Source organism: Odontomachus brunneus, unplaced genomic scaffold, assembly GCF_010583005.1.
Source record: "Odontomachus brunneus isolate Ranch 3 - 2012 unplaced genomic scaffold, Obru_v1 Obru_scaffold_043, whole genome shotgun sequence".
NCBI classification, from domain to species: Eukaryota; Metazoa; Arthropoda; class Insecta; order Hymenoptera; family Formicidae; genus Odontomachus; species Odontomachus brunneus.
The window spans coordinates 947,043-962,218 of record NW_022639493.1 but is presented as its reverse complement, the minus strand read 5'-3'; the positions used below and the strand labels follow the sequence as shown (position 1 = coordinate 962,218).

The window sequence follows — 15,176 nt, the reverse complement described above, 5'->3', positions numbered from 1 at the left end:
ATATATATATATATATATATATATATATATATATATATATATATATATATATATATATAAAAAAAAAAAAAAATATATATATATATATATATATATATATATATATATATATATATATATATATATATATGTATATATAAATAAGAATATATATATATATATAAGAAAATTTGTGCATTATGGTATACAATCATACGTGTAACAATTTTCTTTAATTTTAATATATTATATATATATATAATATATTAAAATTAAAGAAAATTGTTACACGTATGATTGTGTACCATATGCACAAATTTTCTTTAATTAATATCTAAAAATTTATGTGGTCATTTACAAAGTGGTAAAAGACTTTTTTGTTCAATTTGACTTAATGTATAAGTATACAACGGCAGACGGCGCCACTGCAGCTCATCTATCATATTGCGCATAATCATTCACCAATCTTTTTTAATTAATATCTCGATTATTATTGCGAATATCGCAAAATGGCACAAGATTTTCTTGCTCATCTCAATCCGTTCTACGTTCTCACAAAGAATCATAGAGGTCTGAGACATCTTGTATATAAGAATGTTGGGTTATATATATATATATATATATATATATATATATATATATATATAAGATTATATATGTGTATATATATTTATATATAAGCTTATAAAATTTGATAGTATTTAACATATGTCGCTTCAATTTAGTCCAATTTTATCCCGTACATCCAGTTTTGCTCAGGAGTATGCCCCTTTATACCTTTCCCTCTATTCTATTCTTTTATTTGGAAAGTCTATTCGTGTTCATTTTCCTCTCACAGATTCTAATGATTTTTGTTCTTTCACTACATTAATAGACGTCGCATACTTTTCGTCGTGTTTGAGATTCCGTTGTCAAGATTGCGATATAGGCGAAACTCGTGCTTGCGGAGAATGAGTAATCCGAGGTTTCGATGTACACTGACCATACATTTTCGCGTACGTTGTCCTCCGTGAGGTTCACGGTCGGTCGTTTGTTCGCCGTTCGTTCACCATCGCGGACCGTTCCACCTCCGCGTGCATAATGGATTGAGCTTTCCAAATTTCACAGGTTTCCTCTTGTTATTTTAAATTTTTACTTTCCGGCTTCGTCGACCATGCTGGGAATCCTTCTTGATGTCTCCTGATTTCGGCAGATACTACCAATACGTCGGGCAGTGCCCTAATCGAAATACTCGCGCGTTATTACGCGCCCTGTAATTTCGGACGCGACCGAACATCATCGTTGGCCTGTTCGATTCTTCGAATCCATCGAGAATTATGTCCCGAACGGGACACGCGCCGATATGCTGACACCAGAGAGGAGGACAGGAGAGGAGAAGAGAGCAGGGCAGTGAGAGAGAGAGAAAGAGAGAGAGAGAGAGAGAGAGAGAGAGAGAGAGGCAAAGAGAAAAGAAAAGAAGCGAAGAAAAGAGAAGACAGAAGAGGAGAGCCGCCGAGACGCCCACGGCGATGAACGGTACATCGCACCCGCTCGTAATGCCTCGTACGGCAGCCGTAAGTACAAGCAAGTCGTACGCGCGCCTCAGGTAATCAGCTCGTCCATAAATATGTAAATCTCCTAACGCCTCGTATCCGCGAGCACGACGCGCTTCGCTCTTCGCGAAGTCTCTCTCGAGCTACATGCGTAGAGGACGCCTGCTACTGTCCCCACTTCCTTTCTCATTCATAATATCGTGTTCTGAGTAAAATCATTGTAAGTCCGAAAAATAAATTTTCCATAGTCTAATATCACGGCGTTATAAGATATACCTATTAATGTATTTATTTTCCTCTCTTGTTGCCCGAACAATTTTTTTCAGTAGTTTTAGCACCGTTTTTCTGTATAGAGTCCCAAATAGACTTTCGTGATCATCACGGCATGAGACAGTGAATAATGAAAATTTTATAATTCTTATAATTACATTTATGAAGCAAATATAGTGTATTGAAGTAATTATTAAATTACAATAATGTAAAGCTTTTGTTATATTCATGCAGCAACAACTTTACTAAAAGTTACTTTCAAATTTTCATATTATAACTTGTCAACAAAATTACTGCATTCGAAAGTAAGGATGTGTTACGTCTCCAGAAACTTGATACGTCGCAACTGAGCAAAAATTCATATAAATCTATTCTCTTTTTTTTTAATTACAGAGAAAAGTATATATTTTACGATGGTTACCATGAAATTTGCGAAAAAAATTGATTATATTTTTTAGACACATAATACGTCCTTATTTTTGAAAACACGGGAAGAGAAGAGGATAAATACAAAATCTAGAAAATGTTTTTTAGAGTACAGACTTTACTCTTGAAAATGAAAAAAGAAAGATTTCAAAAGTACGATAATTTTTCACGATGTTATGCTTATTTAAAATTGTGCGAAATTTTGACATAAAGTTACTTATGCGATGATTTTGTTAACAAGTTTAGCCTGACATCGTTTGCAGCAAATTTTTATCATTTCTTTCGTATTCCTATTTCGTCATTCTATGTGATAAATATGACTGATATATAAACCATTTATAAGAAATGCAACGCTTACATCGCATAATGTAAGACAGTATAAAGTTGCTATTATTAAAATATATTAGTAATTAACATGTAAAGCTGTAATTAACATATATTAGTTTATATATAAATTTAGAGTATTTCTCATATATAAAATTTTAGATTTTTGAGAGAATTCATGAGATAAAGAATATCAAGTAAATTATTAAATTAATTTATTATTAAATTAAGTTATCTTAATTATTAAATTATTAAATTGTCATGTGTATATTAGAATAATATATATGATTATATTAATAAATATAAAATATATATTATATTAAATTATATGAAGTTTCTTTTATATCTTTGTCGTGAATTATATCATAATATCATATATTATATCGTAATTTGTACCTTTGTATAATATTTGATCTATGCATTGTGCACTTTTTATATATAATTGTAAATCATAGATTAAAAAAATACTTATTAAAAAGATTTATTAAAAATAAGTATTCCTATAATAAAGTTATTTATTATCTTCGATAATTACAAAGTTTCTGCAAAGATACTTTAGGTAAGCATCAACGCTTTTTAGCCAATTACTTTATGTTCAGATTAATGGAAAACTTTTGCGCACTTAGATATATATTTTTAAGTAAGAATTTATTTTAAAGTTGCGAAACTTCATTAATAAGTCGCTTTGATGTTGGGGGAAGAGCCTTTTATAGTAGATGCGCCATCGACGAGCAACGAGCGAAAGATTCGAACGTGCTCAGCAAGAAGAAGGTAACAACACACATTATCCGCCGCCGTGTTCGTACATTCTGTTTTATCGACCCTGGAGAGAGTAACTGTGAATTTTATTATTCGATGTTATCATTATTGTGTATTAATTTTCATGAACGTGATTGAGCTACATAAAGATATTTTTGATATTTCTTCTTTTTCCGTTTTAATTATTTTTCTACTTCTATTTGAATATATAAAAAAATACGTTATCAATAATTCTCTCCCAAATTTATATCGAGGAATTAATTTTAATTTTGTATGATCTCGACGATCACCGATGTTATATCGCGTACAAGGATTTTAAATATTATATAATATAATAAATATAATAATGATATCTTATAAATATGACAATCAAATTTAAATGGAGTTACGTCTATCAGAAAAATAAATAGTATGACGTAAAAATTCGTGGAATGGACACAAAGATTATTATTAAATGTCTCACTTAAATTTGAACTTGGCAATATTAAATTATTTAAATTAACTAGAACTCGAATACTTGGCTCGAATACCTGCTCGCCCGCCCGTTATCCGTTGTCCGCGGATAAGAACCGGTTCTGCGGATATCCGTATGGACACGGATTAGACCTACATTTAACGTTTGCTATTATTTTGTCGAGAAAAAGAAATAATAGTGTGGATGTATTGATGAGACAAGCGATGGAACGATTATAATTTAATCATAAAATATATGTCCCACAAATATAAATAAAACGAAAAGAGTAGTAGAGATTGGTGATTCGATAATACTTCTTAACTCTTTACTGCCTATTGTAACTCTGAAGTCACAATCTAATTTCATCATTATTTATCTTCAATATGAATGTTGTTCCTGTCTTGATCGATGTGACTTGAAAGTCACAATATGACTGCCTTTTTTAAGTTTGCAGCAATAGTAACTGTCTAATGTGACTTCAGAGTAAAAAATCTATTTTTGGAAAATAAAAAGTTAGAAAAGTAATATTTCATCTTATATGTGCTAAGTACTTTAGTTTTAAACATCCTATGTACATAAATAATTTGTTAAACATGAGAAATTAATTTCGGCAGTAGAAGGTTAAATATCTAGAATTAATGAACGTGGATGAGCGCTCGGAGTCGATTGACCGCTGTTCACTTCGCGTTGTCGTCAAGCCTAATATGACAAATCCTTATTGCTCGAATTCTCACGCTATTGACGGACGTTTCGCTCGCTTACATCGCTCACGTGGAAGAATGGTTCGACGCAACCACTTCCCGGAACTGATCGTTTCTCTGAATTTCAAAGACTCTTATTTGCGTCCCCACAATAGTGGCAAAAAATAGTGACAAACGTTTCTCATACGTAAACTTGTCATTTGTTCTTACTATTCTTTTTAGTCACTATTCTTTCTTTCCTCGACAAAATAGTAGAAAGCGTCAAACCCGTGTCATACGGATACCCGCGAAACCGGTTTTTACCTGTGTACAACGGATAACGGGTGATTGTTAGTTTTCTATGTTACTTGTGGGTCTCTTCACTTCCGAACTCTAAAATTAACCCCTCGCGTACAACCTTGAGTTTGTGAGGTCGGAATAAATATTTGTTTGCTCATAAATTTTCGTAAAGGGTTCGGCAAAATTTCAAGATAGATCTGTTTGCAGATCAATTTTAGTGCGCTACTTTTTTTTAGTAAAGACTTTTTTGTATAAGTGATTTCAAGTGTTCTTTCGTATAAAAATGTTTTTTTATTTGAAAGTGACAAACAAAATTTTTGGACATGCTTTTTCTCGTTTTGATGTCATCAATCAAGAGTTCCATGGCGAGGGACCAGGATCTTCAAATCCACTTTAAATTTCATTATGACAGTTAAAATTGTTTTGTTTTATAATTTCGGAAAACCTAACCACATATGTGTAGAAATCTTTTCGCAAACTTTCCTGATATTTTTAAACTTCTGAATTTAGATGCGAAGGTATAGCAATATTCTGCAAAAATTTTCTGTTTGGAGCATTTATATTTTCAGTATGTACAAGCTGCAAAACTTTTGAATTAGGCAAATATTATTAACAGCTTGAGATTTTATATTTAAAGTTTTTTTCCTGTTACACATAGAGCAATGCTCCTATTTATTTTTGCACATATTTTCATTGTATAAAATTATTTATAATTCTGTACAACCAATACGATGTAAACTTTGCAGAAAAATATCAGTATTCTGTCGATAAAATTTTCAGCATCACCTAAAGGGATGTATTTGGTTGTACAGAATTATAAATGTTTTTGTATACTGAAAGCACGTGCAATAATAAATTGGGGTATTGTCCAATATATGACAAAAACGATAAAAAATTTTACAGTTGACATCTCGAGCTGTCAATGGGCGCAAATATTTACTTGATACAAAAGTTCTGCAGTTTATACGTACTGCACGTGCATTTTCTCCGCTAACGAAAATTTCAAAGAATATTTCTTCTTTCTTTCAACTGATGACAGATGCTCAAAAGTATACGAAACGTTTGCAAAAAGATATATGTACGTGGTTATATTTTCTCCGACATGGTAAAATAGAGCAGTACATATTTGGTCTGTTATTTTGAGCTGCACTGCTGAACTGGTGCAATAAGTTAAAGTGAGACAAGTATTTTTTCTCACTCTAACTTACTACACCAATTCAGCAGTGCAGCTGAGAAAAACAGACCAATTTATATTAAATCTATATGTAGAAAAAATACAATAAATATAGTATAATTGCGTGTGATGATTGCCTTTACATTATTGACATTCTTCGAGTTCGTCGTTTACTTCGGCATTCCCTTAAGTTCCGTAGAAAATCTTACACGCCGCTGTTGACAACGACCGTATGACCGCATTTCCTGAGCTTTGTTTCGTCGTTGTTCTAGAAGATAAAGAATCGAAAGATCACGCAATCTCCACGGTAAAATCTTGAGAACTCCGTCGCGTACTACACGGTCAGGTCGGGAGACTGGATTCACTCATGTCTTGAAATGAATCGATATTTCGAGTGCGCGCTTCACTAACGTACACAATCTATCGAGAAGCACGCTCTTATTGGAAAGTGAAGCTTTCGATAGTTTATCACTCCGTCGTTATTTCGTTGATCGAGTGTAGCGAAAAAATTGAGCGATTCGTTCGAAATGATGAATCTGTCAATGTGTGATACAGCACATAATAATTTAATAAGCGAATTAATTTCTCTCAGACCGTGTCTACTCGAAATTACCTTTAATTAGCAGACAAAAGAGTAAACATTTGCTATGTGAATATAAAAATTTTTGTATTGTAAATTATGTATACGATGTGTTTTGTAAACGGCGAAATATCAGTATGATTGTATTAGTAATATCATAGAAAACAAATAAAAAGTTGAAAATAATTCTAATGTATTAAATACAATAAAAATAATGGAGAAGGAGAAAGCATATAAGAGTCAGGTACAGTTAAAGTGCAATTAATATATTGTAATGTAATGAAATATAAATTACGTTTCGACCCGATTTGGGTCTTCTTCAGATAATAATATGGATAAACGCAAGAAGAAATAAAATAAAATACCGCAAAACGTAATTAAAAATATAGATCGAACTCGCATTAAAAAAGAACGTTGCGTTATAATGTATAGTGTATGTACAATATTATGTATAGTAAAGATATGACAGTATTATTATTATTTCTACTTTAACAAAAGAATAATGGTTTTACAAAAATTACCAACTTACATTAGATCAAATAGATAATAAATTACAAAACAGTTTCGATTCAAATGATTTGTTACAACAAATCTAAACGTATGAATATTAAAATAGTTAACCTCACCGGAGTTTCGGTTAGCTAGCGTATTTATACTATTAAATTTTTCATATGATGTTCTACGTAATGCAAAAAGAAAGATAATTCATTTTCATGTTTCTAGCGGACACATTAAGCTCAAACAACGTAAGTAACGATGGACTTGATGTACAACTGTTTCATAACTTAAACAAAAATTGATATTTGGTTATATAATGCAACAAAGAGAAGAGAATTCAATCTCAGATTTCTAGCGGTTACGTTGAGCTTAAACGACGTAAGTAACGATGGATTTGATATATAACCGTTCCATAACTTACACAAAAATAGATGTTTAGTTATATAATGCAATAAAGAGAAGAGGATTCATTCTCAGATTTTTAGCGGTCACGTTGAGTCCAAATGACATAAATAATGATGGACTTGATGTACAACTGTACCACATAACTTGTACAAAAATGGATATTTGGTTATATCTTGATCCGTTAAATGTATATTAACCTGTGATCTTAATCCTCTAACTGCGGGTCACTTGGAAGCAAGGTGCTCGCTGTATATAACCAAGATACAGCTATTGCAGTTATCACTGTGCGTGAGACAAGTTCGCATGTTACGATGTCGTTTATTGGTTATATAAAATTGTACTTCTCTTCAATATTTTATATTTTGCATTGGCGAAAAAGATTTCGTGGGCGATTATTGTCGAGAGTTTATAGGCGAACCCAGCAAGCGGTCTTTGCCGAGCGTTTATAGGTACTGATAATACACAGCGAATTTTTTGTCGAGCGTCTATAAAAACTGATAGCGTTCAAACAGTTAAATAAAAAAAAAATTGGTATCTTCAAACGGAAGTAATATATATTTTTCAGCTTTTTGGGGAAGCAAAAATCTATCCTTTTACGAAAGAATATCTATCCTTTTATCTATCTTTTTAAAAAAGAAATGAATAATATATTGTCGTCAAGCTTTGTCTTCGTCGTGAAGAATAGTATTGTTTTCAAAATATGGTACGATACTAAACACATGTAACAGAAAAACATATTAAACGTATTTTATTTGAAATTAAAAGTTGTATCAAATATTTCTATTTTCTCTTTCTGCCTCTCTCATTTCCTCCCTTTAAACTCCTCTTTTAAACCCCCTTTAAACTCTTCAATCAGAATGCGATTGTAATTGAATGGTGTGGTCTGTCCGAAATCGGACCGACTCATTGTATTTATTTATATCGTATTTATTATGGAATCAGAAATACGTTGATTAACATGAAAACAAAAGAATTTTCCCATTATATAAGTCGTAAAATATATATTAACTCTCCGCGTACAATGTTGGGTCTGTGATATCCCAACAAATATTCGATCGTTTATCAACTTTCGTAAAAGGTTTGTAAAGAGTTCGGAAAAATCTCAAATCAGCGCAGTTTTATTTGTAGATTTTGGTTTCATTGTATCTCGTAGTCAAGGCTTGTCCATTGCCTTGAAAAAATGTGTGCAAAAGCACTGATTTTCAACAAATTTGTACGTAGTTCAAAACTGTTCGGGTCTAACAGATTCAGATGTACGTCCTAAAAAATATGGTTGTACGCGGAGAGTTAACTCTTTCTCAGGAATTAAATTTATTCTGCGCGAAATATGAAATACGATGCAAAAGCAAGAGTTTCCAGTAGTCCTATTTTTTTTAATACTTTTTTAATGTCAGGTGTCGTCACGTAGATATGGTATATGTCGCGATATTATACGGCAATGTTACATAATAGCTACGTAACGACATTCTGATAACTGAATGATAATTGTATTGACGTTAACCTATTCGCGAAGGTGGTATGGCAGTTGCTATATTACCGCTGCATGGAAGAGTGGGCTACGCGTACATGTACGACGAACAAAATATTAACAGACATTTAACACAAGTTTAACAGAAGTTGAGAACAAATAGAATAGCGTATTTATCAGTGAAAAATAAAGGGTAATATAAAGTTATGTCTTATGGATCTTTGTTTCCAAGATACAGGGCGATAAAGTTTTTCGAAAGAAATGTTTGTTTAATAACTTTTGAACAGAGGAAGATATTTTTTAAACAACCTCGTTAAATTCTATATCTACGTCACAGGTTGAGATGTATAGTTAATTTTTTGTATTTCCTAACCTGTTAATTTTGGTGTGAATAATTTAAAATTTTTTATAGACCTTTATCAACTTAAGGTACACACCAAATTTCGTTTCAATATCTTCTTTTATTCAAAAGTTATTAAACATTATTATTTAATATTATTAAACATTTTTTTTTGAAAAATTTTAACGCCATGTATCTTAGAAATAAAGACCCGTAGGTCATAAATTTATATAAGAAAAACTCTTTATTTTTTTCTGATGAATATGTTTCATTTGTTACTAATCTTTTTGTCCTACTCTGTATACAGAAACATCTTTTATGACAAAACGAGAATATCATGTTTTTAAGAAAATATTGAGCTTTCACATTTATATATTTATTCAAATCCCTCGATCCATTGCCGATATTATTATTATGGCTGCGTCTTTATGCATTTTCAAATATCACTGGATACTCATTCCGCGTTATTTTTGTAGAACTTGGTTAAGATTGTGCAAACTGTCGTTGTTAACGTAGTGGGTGTTGTTCCCAGTGGTGGATCGTGGTCACAGGACTCATCATCCTTCCATGGTTCTTCGTTACGCTTGCGCTATCAGAGGAATCGTACGCGGAGCGCGCGGCTGTATAAAAGCAGCCACTTGTTGAGCGGCACGCATTCCGCCGATTCGCTTCCGCCGCGGATATTTCCTGCTCGACAACAGGGAGACACGCGCGGCAACCACGTCAGTATTTCCTGTATCGTGCGACTTCAAGTCATCATATCCTCGGCTTAATTCGTCGCGATCTGAGCGATCGACGTGGGACTCCCGACCAGGTCAGCCGATCATCAGCATTTGAAATTGACACGTGTCGAAATGTAGACTTTAATAGTTTTACGTGTTTCCTCACACGGCAAGTTGCTTGCGAGGATATTCTCGAATACGTGTGCACACGAACTTCATCGAACACGATGTGACAATCCGCAAACAGAAGTCCATCTGTTAAAGCGTACACGTATAGTGAGACATTTTGTATTAAATTTAACACAATTCACACATTTATCCATTCCAATTTTTGTGTTAACTTAATAAATATGTGAACAAATGACGCAAATAATATGTCGAAAATTAGCGCAAAAATGTGACACGTGGACACTATTGTGCTATTTTAACACTTGAAAATGGTGAATTAAACTAACACAGAATAATTAAAACAAAACGTAACGACAATTTGTGAAATTAATACATGTGGACGTAAAAAATTTAACGCAAACATTTCTCTCTACAAAGATGGACTTCAACTCAAATATAAAATATTTTTTTACTGTGTATTTCTCGCTGAAGTATTACAAAAAATGATATAATACGTAAATCAGAAGATTTCGCCGAAATAAGATAATATTGAAATATAATTTTGCACTGTATAAAGAGAAGAATCAATAATTTTTATGTTTCGTTTGTTTCATTATATCTACTTTTCTTTATCCTAAAGTTATTGTACAAAAGTGTTTGTGATTCTTTAATAAATTTGTTAACACAATTTTCAAAAGAAAAATCAATATATATTTAGAATCTTTGCGCAAGGTGATATTATTTAATCTGCACCTTGCGACATATCGCGATCGGGTTATGAGGAATTCGAAAAATTATTCCGACAGGATAAGCAATATGTCGGATCGTCAATGAAAAAAACGCGTCGTGCACATTAACAAACTAATATCTGTATGAAATGCCATTGTCACCTGGTACATGCCGCACGTGTATCGTTTTAATATTTAATTCGTTTGTATCCGCTGTATCGATTAATTAATTAAAGAAAGAACGACCTAAATGCGTGAAATGCTAAAGAGCATCATATTTTCTCGGTACAAATTGGATTACCTGAGGCATTTATGCGCACACGTGTCTTCATTATACTCGTCATCAGCTACAGAAAAAAGTCTTCTTATGTAACCTCGTTGCATCGGGAGAGTGCTTACTGACTCGGAAACAAAACGTTTCCGTAGTAATGCTTATCTGACTTTTTTGAGTCCAGATGAATAATATGATTTCTTAAAGTTTAGCTACCTATCTTCAAGTGGCACGTTCATATTATTACATAATAAATAACCTACTACTCTTAATTGTACACAGTATAAGATAAATTATATAGTAACATATCAAGAGATAAGTCATAATTGCGAGATGTACATAATTAGCATTTAAATATTCGATAAAATATAGCTCGTCAGTGCAACTTTACTGCTTCCGACTGTGGTCTCAATTAAAGTGATATTTATTATCGTTGTAATTTCACCACGACAGAAATATCGTCGGAGAATATTTAATCTTCTTTAGCGCAATAATAATAATAATAATAATAATAATAATAAGTCGAAAATACTTAATTGGAAGAGAAAATTAAAAATATTTTACCTGATTTTGTGATCGGGTAATTTTAGTAAAGCAATATATATAGTCTTGGCTTTGGGTCAATTTTTATTAAATTGCAATATGTAAGTAAAATTGAGATCAACAATGAGTGCAATGTTTATTTTAGATATTTTATCAGTAATTTTACGTGTTTAACATTTATCAATTTTTTTTTTGAATTTATTATATGTTGTTTTCTTAGTTTGCAAGAATTACTTTAATTTTGCATAATTTATTCAAGACGATCTGCGTATTTTTCCGCAAAATATTAAAGATTTTTAAAAATGTAATTACATAGAAGGACTTTCGTGTACTGCGCGGTGTAACGTATTGGTGTCCAATATAAATCGACGAAATTGGATTACCTGATAATCAGCAGAGAGCGTTTCGAGAACGTTACTGACCTAACTGGCATTTACTGACATTTTCTTCGTTGAATCGCGAATCGGAGAGTCCGCGGGCGGCCGACGGCGGCGCGGTGGCGGCGTCGCGGATAAATCGCTCGGCGAACCGCACAGCGACAGTGAAAGCTACGGGAAATTACAAAAGTCGGAAGCGGAAACGGAGGAAGGACGAGCTTTTAATATCGCCGGGCGTCATTCTGGCTTCAGATCCTCGCGACTGCCTATGACCGATTCGATTTTCCGTTCCACGCTCGTCTCACGATTCTTTCCGCCTTCGCGAGGACCGTCTTGTCCGACAATCCTGGTCCTCCTGTGGAGGATTCATAGCATTCATAGCTTGATAAGAAATTTGCGAATACACTAATATTCGTCCAATGTGTTTGATAAGCGAGGAATCGGTGATGACGCAAGTAATCAGAGACAGAAAAAAATAATAATGACACAAAAGAATTTTTTTTCTAGAGAAACGAGAAGAGGGAAACTAAAGAGATTATGTCTCGTTTTTCTCTCTATCGGACAGACGGCTTTTCGCCGTAGCATCTCTCACAGAAATGTATGCAGTTTGCGTAGACATCGGCTCAGTTATGATCCAGTATTATTGGACTCTCATTAGTTGTAAAAATACTGGACAAAAACTTGATAGAATTTTATTCAGTAAAGCAGTTCGATTGAAGCAATTTACTACACAATTAGATTATTCTGATGGTAATGATATAAATAAAAACTGTCAGGATAGAACCTACTCAGACTCAGAACCTGATGAAATAGTACAACTACAAGAATGAATAAAAGGACATATGTCATTTGATGGTCGTAAAAGATGTTACGTGAAAGGCGAGAAACATAAGAGGGAAAATATATGACGCGTCAAAGACTTCTATCATTAAACTTTTTTAATTAAAATAACATATAAAATAACATTGGCGCAAATTTGTCTATTTTGTGAGTAATAGACTTGATTATTAGTTATTTGAATAGTTTCTTGTCTTTTTTCTATTGTTTTTTTTGTCTTTTTTCTGTTGTGTTTTCATTCAGTAAATAGGTTCAGATATTGTGCACAGTAATTGCAAAAAAAGCGTTACATCCTGGACTGGAATCTCAGACAAATTTTATTCTTCAGTTAGTGAACAAAAATTAACATAATTGTCCAGTAACTGCTCGAAAACTGCATTAAGTTTCTACTAGAGATCAAAACATAAATTCCTCTAAATTTTAAGTGAGATAATTGTATCCAATTATTCTATGATCAGTTCCAACTATTTGTAAGGATTGATATTTTATGTCTGTTATCTCTTCTTAGAAACTTTCAAAGAATAAAGAAGAAATATAATTCTAGTTTTCTCTTAAACATACAGAATAAAATTTTTTCTATTTTGCAGTTATCATATAATATGATTATCATATCGTGTGTTAAATAAAATTTGAACCATCGAAATATATGCGGCAATGTCATCTGACGTTCAACAAGACCAGTTTCGATTATTAATCACACTCTAAGGTTGGACATTTCTCGGATTTACTCACGACAATGTGCGACGGCACAGACACGAGCGAATACATCGGATCTTTGCGTTGGCTAAGAGTGAGATTCTGTGTTTTCCGAAATGAGATTAGCCACTATTTACGTACACGCAACATACGACCTTATCTTCATTTCTACTTCACTTTGTAACTCTGGGTGAATGTTAATCTTGAAGAATTGTTACGGATCTCAATAATGCAGGGAGTATATAGGTTTAACAACTTTTGGTTATTTCAATAAAATAATATAAAAGTAAGTTCCTGCAAATGCATTTCAAGCAACAAAAAGCCAGACTGGTTGTTTGGAATTCTCGTTAAGTGCAGTGTATCATGTTTTCACTTAATAGTTTGATGGCCATTGTTGCGTATACGTGACTTCACTCTGCCAACGATTATCGGTCCGTGTCATATGTTTCCGCGAAACATGTGACTATCCAAGAGTCGACATCACGGCGATTTTATTATAACAGAAATTATAAATTTACCACCTAATACCTAAGACTGAAGCTCAAATTAAAAAATAACGGAAAAGATTGGAATATCCCTCTAATTTTGGAACATTTGTAAAAGAATAACTCAGAAAGTTTTATAGACAAAAGCGTTTTATAGACCAAAAATTTGGTCGAAGTTTGGAACTCAAGATTCGATCGGAACAATCGTAATGGATTATTGTTGCGGGCCCAGTGTTATACTTTGGTGTTAAAACGCGTTACCATGTTGGCAGAGGCGACCTGGTGATGACCGATCTGGTTCTAGGCCGTGACGAGATATTCTAACAAGCTCGACGGCCATGTGACGCCAGCGGCGATCGATGGTGAATCCGTAGAAATAAACGATGAACTCGCATCGCGAATTTGCACGCTAGGTCAACGTCGCTCGCCCGTTCTCTCGTGATCAGCGTGTCAACGCGGCTCCCACGTGAGAATCTCGTTGTGAGCAAAAATTTCCTCGCCCCATCGTCGTGTTCGCGGATCTCTTTGTAATTTCGCAGCGTCGACTTGCGTCGTCGGGTGGTCGAGTCTAGATCAGTGGTAGAGTCTAGATCAGTGTGTGTAGCAATCTTTCTGAGCTGACGAGGAGTCGTCACATGATACCGATAAGGTACGATTAGTGAAGCATCTTAAACGAGCGGCAACGAATCAGAATTGGCATTTTGATAGAAACGCTGCTTTTTCGTTACGCATGCGAAGTCCGCAGTTATTTTCCGTCGCTATTTTTAAGGGACAGTAATATTTCTTCAAGGAAGTATTACATCTGACATTTAACGATTGTAACTTTTTCCGGGAGAGAAGGTTCTTTGTTTGTCCACCACTCGATCATCGTTGTCAATCGATTGCAACAGAAAGACCTTTTGCAGCATTTTCCATGCAAAGAAGATTGATATTTTAATGAAATTGTTACATACGTATACACATACACACACACGGCTATAATACATTGAGAGGAAAAATATATAAAAAAATAATAAATATTTTTTTGGTGGATACTAATATATTTACATAAATCAAAATTCTTTTGTTTAAATAGAATAAACAATTAATTCCATAAAAAGTCAAGGTTTCCTTAAAATTTTATGAAAATATGCATTTTACTATTTTTGAAAAGTTTAATATACATGTATTAATATAAATATATTAATGTATTAATATAAGATATATTAAAAAGCTTTATG

The 15,176-nt window shown here is 33.1% G+C and overlaps 1 protein-coding gene across 2 annotated transcripts in view; it reads left to right on the top strand.

Annotated features, from left to right (window-relative positions):
* The first annotated feature begins 9,721 nt into the window (after positions 1 to 9,721).
* The window catches only part of LOC116844594 (histidine decarboxylase), a 20,699-nt gene continuing 15,244 nt past the window's right edge, over positions 9,722 to 15,176 (top strand). Inside the window, exon 1 of one of the 2 annotated variants that reach the window (XM_032816354.1) lies at positions 9,722 to 10,003. The gene's annotated coding sequence lies outside the window, so the exon portion shown is untranslated. Of the gene's footprint in view, positions 10,004 to 14,369; positions 14,606 to 15,176 lie in introns of those variants that run through there. The other variant, XM_032816353.1, reaches the window with a different exon arrangement.